This window comes from Dipodomys merriami, unplaced genomic scaffold (assembly GCF_024711535.1).
Source record: "Dipodomys merriami isolate MVZ:Mamm:240054 unplaced genomic scaffold, mDipMer1.0.p SCAF_239, whole genome shotgun sequence".
NCBI classification, from domain to species: Eukaryota; Metazoa; Chordata; class Mammalia; order Rodentia; family Heteromyidae; genus Dipodomys; species Dipodomys merriami.
The window spans coordinates 1,260,796-1,272,385 of record NW_027203815.1 but is presented as its reverse complement, the minus strand read 5'-3'; positions in this window follow the sequence as shown (position 1 = coordinate 1,272,385).

Genomic DNA, 11,590 nt, shown 5'->3' with positions numbered 1-11,590 from the left:
TCTGAGTTGGTGGAACTAGAACTCCAAGATCATTGTTGGCTTTTTCTGAGTCCTCTTTCCTTGGCATATTCAAGGCCTTCTGTGTCTCTTGGAGGAGACTTCAACTTAAATGCTACCTTTGAGATTCTGTTTTCATATGCAGTCACTTTCTAAGTCTATGAGTTTTTTATCTTTAGTATGATTTCAGTGGGACAGTATCCAACACATAGCATATTACTTAATGGGTAGAAGAAAATCTCTAATAGAAAATTATTTGTTTGAGGCATGGAATTACGGTTATATTTTAAAAAATAGCAAGAGAGGTAAAGGTTTTAATAGAGCTTGTAAAACGAGTATGAAGTCTTGACCTTAGACATGCCAAACTCTTATCTTGTCACACACTTAAATCCCTAGCGGTACTGGAGGATTGAACACAAAACCCTATACTTGTGAAACAGCATCTCTACTACTACCATATCGGCAGATTATAATTGGATTGCTTATTTTGAGGTAGTATCATTATGTCTGGGCCTTCTTGGGCTGCGGTCCTCCTAACACAAGCATAAAACATTGCACCCAGCAAATGGTTAGAATCTCTGAAACTTCTTTTTGTGTCTGGGCTTGCCTGGAACTGGAAATCTCTAATTTTTGATACCCAAGTATATAAGATTACTACAATTTCAAAATATATTGATATTGCCTATAGTTGTGCTTAACATATAAAGCTAACCTTAATTTTCTCCCTCTTTTGTTTAGTACACTGAGTTGAAAATATTGGCTTTCTTGATATACACGGCTTTGTTTTGGATGGAATCCCATCACAATAAAAAATCTCCCAAAAGTTTATGTCAAAAATCATGGAAAACAAGACTTCAGGTTGGAAAGAAAACTCTGTTCCTTAAGGTATAAATGCAGTATGCTTATAGTGTTAGTCAATACTTAAGTATGAGGAGGAAGGCAGAAATGTGAAAGATGTCAACTCTCTGTAGAAATTCTGTAGTTGTCACTTTATGATATCTTCCTTCCTTAAAGCTTGTTTTGTTAAAACCCTCTTGGTGTATATTGGTTGGACTGATTGGTAATCTTCTTCAGGAAATGAAGCTGATTTTAGAAGGCTGATGGTGTGGTAAATAAAGGAATGATAAGAATGTGCACAGATATTGTCACAGAATGAGCCGACCAGGTTAACTACTGAACAGCCAAACAAAGCAAAGTTTCAAGTCTGATGATCCACATTGGAATATGTATAGATAGATACATATACATATACATATATATACATACATACATGAAAAATTAAATCTCCAGTAGAATATAGAGAAACTTCGCATGATAAGTATTAAACTATATCAAACTGGTTGCAGGAACGTTACAGTAAAATATCAATAGATTAGCAGTGATTTTGCATAGATTTTGTAAAGGATGAAAATTCTTCTTTCATTATAAACTTTACAAATATTCTAAGTATGTTTCAAGTTTTTTGAGTGTGTGTGTGTAAAAATACCGTACAGATTGGTTACAATTACATTGGCAAGTTAATGAGTACATTTCTTATCAAGCATTGTTAACTCCTCCTTTGTTTCCCCTTACCATCCCTCCCATCTCCCCCTCTGGACCCTCCCCCCCACTCAGAAACAAAGTTGAAAGCTTCATTTTTCTACATAACATCTTGTACATCTCATTGTTGCAATGAGTTCACATGTATCCCTTTTTAAATAATTTGTTTTTTTTCCTTCCCCTCCACAAATTATACCAACATCAAATACAGTGAAAACAGGGTTTTTTAAAAAATATATTATAGTAGGAGCATCCATACAATCTTGAAAGTTGGAATTACACAAAATACGCAACGTGGCTAGGAACTGGTGGTTCAAGGATGTAATCTTAGCTAGTTAAAATGCTGAGATCTGCAGATCCCAGTTCAAAGCCAGCTTGAGTTGGAAAGTTCATTAGATTCTTATCTCCAGTTAACCACCAGGACAAACAGAGTTCCAGTTTAGATTGTATGTCGAGCACTGGCCTTGAACACAACCCAGGCCCTGAGTTTAAGCCCTGGGATCAACAGAAACTAAAACATAAATTAAAAATGGAGTTAGATATTTTAGAATGAAGCACAATTTAATATACTCTACATTGTTAGGAAGACTAGATTTCTGTGTTAGCTTTTTAACCTACCATAGTAAGTGATACTGTCCATTTATTAAACAGAAAGGCTTACTCAGATTAACAAGTTTGAAGGTTTCAGTGTATGTTCAGTTGGTTTTATCGCTTTGGGGGCCTATGACAAGACAATGTCAAGGTGGGGAGGATGTCAGAGAAAAGTTTTTGACGTAGAATGATTAAAAGATAAAAGAAGAATGTAGATGAGTATCTATGGTTTCATAGGTTTCATACGGATGAACTTAATCTCCATAAGAACTACGCAGGTATTATCAACAGTCTGGTAGGAAATAGAAAGTCATTTTTCTTTAACACATAGGTCTGTCTGGGGCATTCTAAATTCAAATGGCAACATATTCACCAATGATAATGACTTGTCCAGGGGTGGAATCAACTGGATATTTCTATAAATTCTAATCAGTGCCCAGCAGACTAAATATTTTATGGAATTCCTATTAAAATATTTTTTTGCAAACTGACAGGGTCTTTATACTACAAATGTGTATATCTGTGTGTTTGTATGTGTATATTTTTGTGTTTGAATAAACTAATATAACAATGTAGCAGATAAAAGTATTAGTATGTCCTTTCGTTTTTCTTCCCATACCGTGAAAGTCTGCCACAATTCTCAATCAAATCCTATCCAAGATTCAAACATTAATGCAATACCAAAAGTTTTTCATGCCAACCCAAGTACATCCACCTCATTTAAGATGGCCATGGTATAGGAAAATCTTAAGTCTTCAAATTACGTTGTCACCAAGGAAACAACATAAAATATTTCTTTTAAAAATACCTAGATTGTTGAACACTTTAGCCAGAAAATTGAAGGAATATATTTAATGGATTTAATTTAAATATTTAGTCACTTAAATGTATGTTCTATATCTACAACTTAGAGCCCTATTAAACTACATAATTGCAAAACTTATCTATTACCATCTTCCATGAAGACAATCCTAGCTGAAAACAAACCAGATGTGGTAAACAAATTAATATGTATGCCATTGTCAAATGCTGCTGTTCTAAAGCATAGAAGTGACAGAGCAATTAATGCCTGTGAACAGCTAGTTCTAAGGAGTATTGAAAGTGATTACTATGCACCCTAAGTGGAAAAATCCACAGATGTTTCAGGTTGTGCTGCATTGTTGGCATTTGTGAGATATATTTTGGAAAGCACTATGAATTAAAGCATGTTATTTCATAAAACTTTTCTGAAAGAAAACTTATTGAAGCAAACCAAAGAATGGGATTTTTTCCATAACAAATGCTTTCTGGGTATATTGAGCTATACACTATAATGATGAAATGATCATTTCTTTGGAAAAGTAATATAAAACACTGTCACCTGTTGAATTTCTTTTGAAAGTATCTTAAATGACAAGGATGAGGAAATTTAAATGGGTTCATATTATCCAGTATTACTTTAATTTTATATTAAAAGTTAAAACAAACTCACAGATTATTAGTCCATCAAGATTTACAGAGTAAGTTTATGGAATATATTTTCTTTGGTTCCTCTTTTTTTTGGGGGGTGATATAAATATACTTTTGTCAAAAATGCAACTTGCTCTTAACCATTACCCACAAAATTTATGCTGTTATAGAATCAGAGTTTTTTTGATTAATTTAAGACAATACTTGGTTCATTTAATGTCAACACAAAATATAAAAACCAATGACATTTTCACTGAACATCCACTCATAATAATCATGAATTAATAAAGTAAAACTCCATGTCAATTTTTTGTCGGTTGTGGGCCTTGAACTCTGGGTCTGGGAACTCTGCCTCACCTCTTCAGCTCACAGCTGCCTCTGTACCACGTGAGCCACAGTGCACTTTCTCGTTTTAGGTGGTTTGTTGGAGATAAGAGTCTCACAGACTTTTCTGCCCAGGCTGGCTTTGAACAACTATCCTCAGATCTCACAACCCAGAATAGCGAAGATTACAGGAATGAGCCAACAAACCCAGATCCAAGTCAATTTTTAAAAAGCAAGCTTTGAAATTTCTGTTTTTTCCAATAAACACTTTTATTTTTTCAGCATTAGTTTATAAAACTATGTGTTATTTTTAGATGTAACTGGGATTTTTTAAACGATTCAAATATAATTTTTACTATTACTCAGTATATCACAAAAATCCACTATTATTGACTTTGCACAGTCAATTATTACATACTATTTTACACAATATGATTATTACATTGTATATTGCATATAGTGTAAAGTGAAAATAGTTTGCACCATTTCATATAAATTACTAGGTGTTATTTTAGCATTATAAATTCACATCTGTGGTTTTTCTTTTTTTTTTTTTTTTTTGTCGGTCGTGGGGCTTGAACTCTGGGCCTGGGCGCTGTCCCTCAGCTCTTCAGCTCAAGGCGAGCGCTCTACCACTTGAGCTACAGCGCCACTTCCGGTTTTCTGGTGGTTTATTGGAGATAGGAGTCTCACAGTCTCTCCTGCCCGGGCTGGCTTTGAACCGCGATCCTCAGATCTCAGCCTCCTGAGTAGCTAGGATTACAGGCGTGAGCCACCAGCGCCCGGCTCACATCTGTGGTTTTACACTAAGGGAAAAAAGATTTTAGAGTTAAAATAAAATATGAAGGTGTAGTGTGTCCCAATTGTGTCCCAATTAAAACAAAAATTCTGAGTTCCTACAGACAAAATTATTTTCCTTTCAATAAAGACTTTGAAGTAATAACTTTGGAAATAGTGAGGAAAATGAAGCAGATTTCAACTCACATCAATCAATGTCTCTGTTATTTTGCTTTCACTAAGACCTGCCCACTCCCACTTGTCAGTGTCTCTCTTAGAATTCTATTTGGGAAAGTGCTAAATCACTGATTCTTTTTGAACTTCCTGTTATATGAAACAAAATATATACACAAAACTCTTGGAATAAAATACACACATATGTTAAAGTCACCACAGCTGGAAAAACAACCAAGAAAGTGGAACTCCCTCAAGAACAAAAACATGTTGGGCCCAGTTTTTTTTTTAAGTACAAAACCTCAAATACATGTTAATTTGAGTAGAGCTATAATTATAACTGTCTATCAGAAATAAGGTTGTGCTAATTTGTAATTAAATTCATCTGGATGAACCTAATATAACAAATCCTTTGGATCAAAACAGATGTAACTGTATATTAAGAAAGATCTGCACATATTTAAAAGGAAAAATGTTATAGTATTAATTCACAAAATTCATGACATACTAAAAAAATTCAAAAATGCAATGAGTAAGTCCAATAGTATCAACATTGAGAAGTAAATACCACTGATTTAACAAGAACAAAATATGCAAATAATAGAATCTGAGCAGTGTACATAAGTGTACATAATTTTAAACTACTCCAAATTACACTGTAGATTACTGAATGTGGGTTATCTAAAGGAAAACATCAGCACATTACATAAATGAAATTAAAAATCTCATGAAAAGAGAATAGTAGTTTCTGGAAAATGTTATTTTAATAATTGGTGGTCAAAATGTTTCTAGTACTGACAAAATTGCATGCCTATTTAGTTAGATCCAAAAAAGACCCAAACTACTCGAGCTGATTTGAGACTTTGGCAAAGTATACAACTATAGCATTGTAATGCATGTTGATTCTGGCATGGAACTCATTTCCTCTTTGATCTGACAAATGAATACATGAAAGAACATAGCTTCTCCAACTAAATATCAAGACCTAACTAAGCATAAAATCAGAAAAGTCATCACGCAAGCCGTATTACAACTAAGGTAAAAGAAAAATCAGTCATATTGATTCTGTATTTATTTTAATTGTTGATTTTTTCATAAATTATTTCCTTTAGCTTGCATTTTTCATATATTGTGTTACATGATGTATATCTTGGCAACTAATTTTGGATGCCTCTTTAAATTTTGTTCTGAGTATAATGTCTCACTTCAGTTCCTAATCCATGAAATGATGTTGTTTACAAAACAAATGCTAATAACCACTGTTTATAATACACAAAATCACATAACATGACGCCAGTAAGTATAGGTTAACATTTTAATATCATGGTCTCATGACTGATGAGGCCTATCTGCACGAGTATAGTTGTACCTAAATTTAAGCACTGTTAAAAATGTTTATATATTTATCTGTCTCCCATCAGAGATTAAACCTGAGTATAAAGCCTCAGGAAAATAATAAGGTAAGAATTTAGCTATTCTGGATATAAAGTAAACAAAATGCAGCATAGAGTAACTCACTCGTTTAAAGTCAAGCTATTTCTCCAAAACATTCTAAGCATTTCCTTACAATGTGTATTATTCTCAAGAAGGGAATGGGGAATGTGAGGACTAACCAAGAAGTCTCTTCAAATATACATAATTTGGATTTAGCCCTTTATTTCACAATAAGTATTATTGATTAAAAAAAACTGTTTGAATAAGTGATTTTCTGGTCAGGTATAATATATCCTAGTTGCATAAACCAAACTCCATTCAGAAAATGGTATATTGCAATTAAGTAAACAAAACATATTCAATAAATAGCAAAAAGTATATACCATTAGGGAAAATTTTGAAGAATGCATTAGAAATATTCTAATATAATACTTAATTTGATTGAACAATTTCACATTGACAGTAATTAACTAGAAAAATGCTAATTGGACAAAATTGTCTTTCTAAATGATCAAAGTCCATTTTTCCTTATAGTTTGTCAGGAAAATACCTGACAAAAAAGGAAATTAACATATGAATCTATAACAACTGGAATGAATTTTTCTTTTTATTACCAAATATTAATTTCACAAAGTAATTTTATTGTGTTATACTCATATGTCCACATAATGTTGCTTATTAAATTTTATTCCTTTTATTAATTCATTATCCTATTTTTATTCTGAAATTTTATTATGTGATCATACATCATACTAACTTATGAACTATTTGAACATATTTACTCCACACTATTTCTCTTCATCTCCTCATTCACTTTTTTCCAAACTCAATCAGTTCCATCTTTTATACGTGGGTTATTCATTTTATTTTCTGGATCTAGGGTCTACATGTGAGAATTGTACTATTTGTTTACACAGTATGGCTTATTGCTTTAATATAAAGGTTTCCATTTCTATCTATTTTCCTGAAGATGAAGGTATTTCATTACAATGAGTGGCTAAATAATATATCATTTTGCATATATGCATAAATATATATATATATATATTATAATTTCTTTATTCAATCAATGATTAAGGAACTTGTAGGTGAATTCTGTATTCATTTTTTTAATGGAGGAAGGGAGGATGGAAATAATGATGTTTGGATTGAGAAACGTGATCTTTAGGTTGGCACTCTATTTGAAACATCCTCCCAGCTGCACTTTCATAAGTATTTCAATAATGCATTATATTTAAAAAATGATATTTAATTACATTTGTGAAGGTGTTCTTTTTCAGTAATTATTTTTTATTACAGTGTTACATTTAGTATGTCATGAGTATGGGATGTATGTGAACATGAATATGCATGCATGTTTGTAGGGAAGCTGAATGTATATGAGATACAGAATTCAAATAAAAGTTTGAGACCTATAAGTTGCTATATTGATGTATATATCCAGTTTGTGGAGTGTGATTTCAAGATCACATTTTGGCAGGTTTCACACCAAATAAGTAGATGTTTCTAATCCAAAATCTTAAGGAATAAAACAACTGCTCTGTTTCATAATCATTCAGTCTTAGTACTGCAGACATTGTAATAAGTGGAAAAAATGATTGAAAGTATGATGGGTCAGTGGTAATCTGTAAAAACTAAAATTTCCCCAAAATCTTCAGATGTACTCTTTGGATATAAATTACAAATATATTTATAAACATACAGATAAAATATGAACATATTATATATGTAAATATACGAATATACTATAAATACATCAAATATTTAGTTATATTTAAATGTGTATCATATATATTTATACATATTTAAATGTAATTCATCTCATCATATATATATATATATATACTTTTCTTTCTTTTTTATTTGGTCAGTCATGGGGCTTAAGGCCAGCACTCGATCACTTGAGACATAGTGCCACTTACAGTTTTCTGATGGTTTATTGGAGATAAGAATCACCTGGACTTTCCTACTGAGGCTGGCAATGAACTGTGATCCTCAAAAATGCCTTAGGTGCCTAGTAAGACAGCACTTTTTCCAGATACTGTATGTGCTTTGAGAAGTTTGCAACCTAAGCAACTGTAGAAAATATTGGACCACAAACATAACTGACAGAATTATCAAGGCCAATCTTGGAGATTCTTGTTAGGGACATGATGAAAAAATTTTAGTTTAACTTATCTGACCTTTTCTGCTTGACTCAGTCATATACTAGACATTGCAAATAAGGGAAACCATGGGACCTATATTTCTTTGGGCCTGGCTTACTTCACTTAATATAACATTTACTAAGTCTTTCCATTTCCTAACAAATGGTTCCTATTTCCTATAAAGTAAATCAAGCAGAGAAATCAGGTTAAGATCTGAAAGAGCCTTTGAAAAAATCTTTGACTTTGAAAATTGTCCTGGGTATGACTTTTTGGAGAAATATCTCCATTCAAAATAGAAGGATGTATATTTAATATTATGTTGGTACTTGGTTTTGAACTACTGGCCTTGAGCTCTATCTTGGCATTAATTCTCAATGTTTGGACTATACCACCTGAGTCACACCTTCACTTCTTCCTTTTACTACAAGTGGAGAAAAGAATCTTTTAGGTTTATTCATTTGGAATAGCTTGGAATTCAATTGTCAAATTTGAACCTACCTAGTAGCTAGGTGGAAGCCACTGGTGCTCTACTAAAACTCACTTCTTTTAAAAATAAATAAACACAAAAAGGAGAAAAAAATCTGTTCAATGATTTATGTGTTGTCTGATAAACCAAATCACTTGCTACTGGAAGACAGAAAGTAAGAAGTTAGAGATGAATATGGAGGACATAGACAAATGGAATGAAGAAGGGAAGGGAGAGTAAAAGAGAGGAGGAGAAGGGAGGATAGGAGAGGAGGGGAGAGCTGAGTAGAATTGTCTATAAGGTATTATTGTACAATCAGTGCCTTTGCATTTATATAGCCAAAGCTTTATATTTTTGGTAGTATTAAGTTGAGATATAAAATATCAATTTACAGCTAAAAACCTGTTAGTGTGCTTCCTTCTGCACCAAGGGTGCCACTGTGAAGTTACTGTTACAGAGAAGGAAAGAGTAATCAGTTTAAGTGATTCTGAGAAACAATAATTGACATGCCAGGAATGTTCCCTTGTATGATGAAGTCAAGCATCACTATTGTTCCCTGATCTAGTATTCCTCTCAACAAGAATAGCAAAAACAGAAGAGAAAGGAGATATCTGAGTAATAATCATCTTTCTGTTTACCCTCTTCCCTTGGCCTCTGAAAGAATAAAGCCAAAGGAGACTTAACCTGCGCTAGTGGGGTAAATGAGAGAAAAATGTTCAGTCTAGCTTAATGTGAAAGTTTTAAAATAATTGGGGCAGCGTTTCAAATACTGAAATAAAACGTTTGTAATTATTAATAAAAAGTAACTCTAAATTTATCGAAAAGTTTATCATCAAAAAATGAAGACCGAGCCTAAACTTCCAATACTTGGTAAATTACCCTTCATATTCACTTAAAATGTGTGAATATGATGCAGAAGACATTACTCATGTAACTGTAACCCCTCTGTACACGATTTTTACTATAAAATGTATAAAAATTAGAAAAGTGGAATGATTGACAATGATCCAGATGTATTGTACATTGAAATGCTCATACACTTTATTCAACACTGACAAGATGAAGTGAAACCCCTTTGCAAGACTTGCTAAAGATTAATTTTTTTGAAGTTTTAGTATTAAATGACCAGAGCATAAACCTTAATAAGAGGATAGCATTGACATATTGTTGAGGCTTGTGCTCCTTTCAATACACACAAATTAATGTGTCAAGTCTGCTGCAAATGTAAGTTGTAATTTGCCAATTCTTTTTGCAAATTGCTCAAATTATAGAGAACCAGATTCCACTATCCCTTCAGTCCCACCAAAAGTTCGTATAGACCTTTAGGTTTCTCAGTTGTTTCTAAATATCTTAATGTAATTCATGGGAACCAACACTAAATTCTTTTGAAATCCTTTCACTCAAACATAGGTATGGATAGATAATTGATGTGTGCAGAATCAGAAATATTCAGAAGTCTGTAAATGACTGCTTAGTTATTTTCTCTCTTCTGGGTCATAGAATACAGCCTGTCCTTGTTAGGAAAATTTAGGAGAATGGAAAAGTAATGGGACGGACTTCATCATCAATAGGCGAGGACTGTTTATTGTCAAAAAGCAGGTTTGGAGGTTGTGCGAGGGAGCTGAAACAGGATCTGAGTTTGTATAGGAGGACTGAGAAAGGAGGTAGAGGTTAATGAAAAGCCCCTAGGTCAAGGAAAGCGGGACTTTCAGTTGGGCCCACAATGGGATGTTTAAAACTGGGATTATATGGATTGCCCTGCCTGCACTTAAAAGGAGTTCACACATCCCTGGGATTTTGCCTGTATTGTGTATGAGCCTGGGACAGCAGGGTGGGGGTCAATCCTTCATATTCCATCTTTAGATACATGAAATTATAAGGCCAAGTGGGGAGAAGCAAGTTCTTCATATAGGATCTTTGGATACATAAAAAAATTGGGCTGAGAAAGGAGAATCATGCAATTATGAGAACAAAGCAGATTCCACCATTTTGAACCCTGGAATATAAAAGGTGGAGGGGCATCGTGGTCTTTTCTGGTTACTTCCAGTTGTTGTGAGTGTGTCCAGGAGTCACTGGAGCTGGTGTCTTCAGGTCCAGGTCTGTGCTCGGTCCAGAGCTGTGAAAGCAAAGCCTCTGGTTGCCTGCAGTAATAGGATGTCCTTGACTTGGTCCCAGGTTTGAGTGAGGGCTGTTATCCTGTTAGAGAGAAACTTGAAAATGCTGAGTTCAGGCAAAAGGCTGACAAGGTGGCAGGACTAGTTGATATGACATCAGAAAACATAACCAGAGAATAAAAGCCAGGAAAGTTTCATTTGGATCATGAGCCTATAACCAGTCAGAAACTTGGGCTGGATTGGAGTAGTTAAGGGCCTGGTGAGAGACCTTGATCATTTCCTATAAATAGCAGGTAACAAAGGCAAGAATGTAAATTCCTGTGCATTTAGAAGTTAGACAGATATGGACATTAGATGGACAAGATTCTCAACTTGTTTCGGTTGTTCTCCTGGATCTGGTTAATTTTGAAAGGGAGGCACAAAGTGGCTGATGTAACATCTTTTCCTCTTATTCTTTTCCACTTTGTCCTGGGATCTAGGTGCTTGTGGCTGGGATATGGGCTTTGAACTCAAGGCCTGAGCATTTTCCCTGAGCAATTCTGCTCGAGCTAGCATTCTACCACTTTGAGTCACAGGGC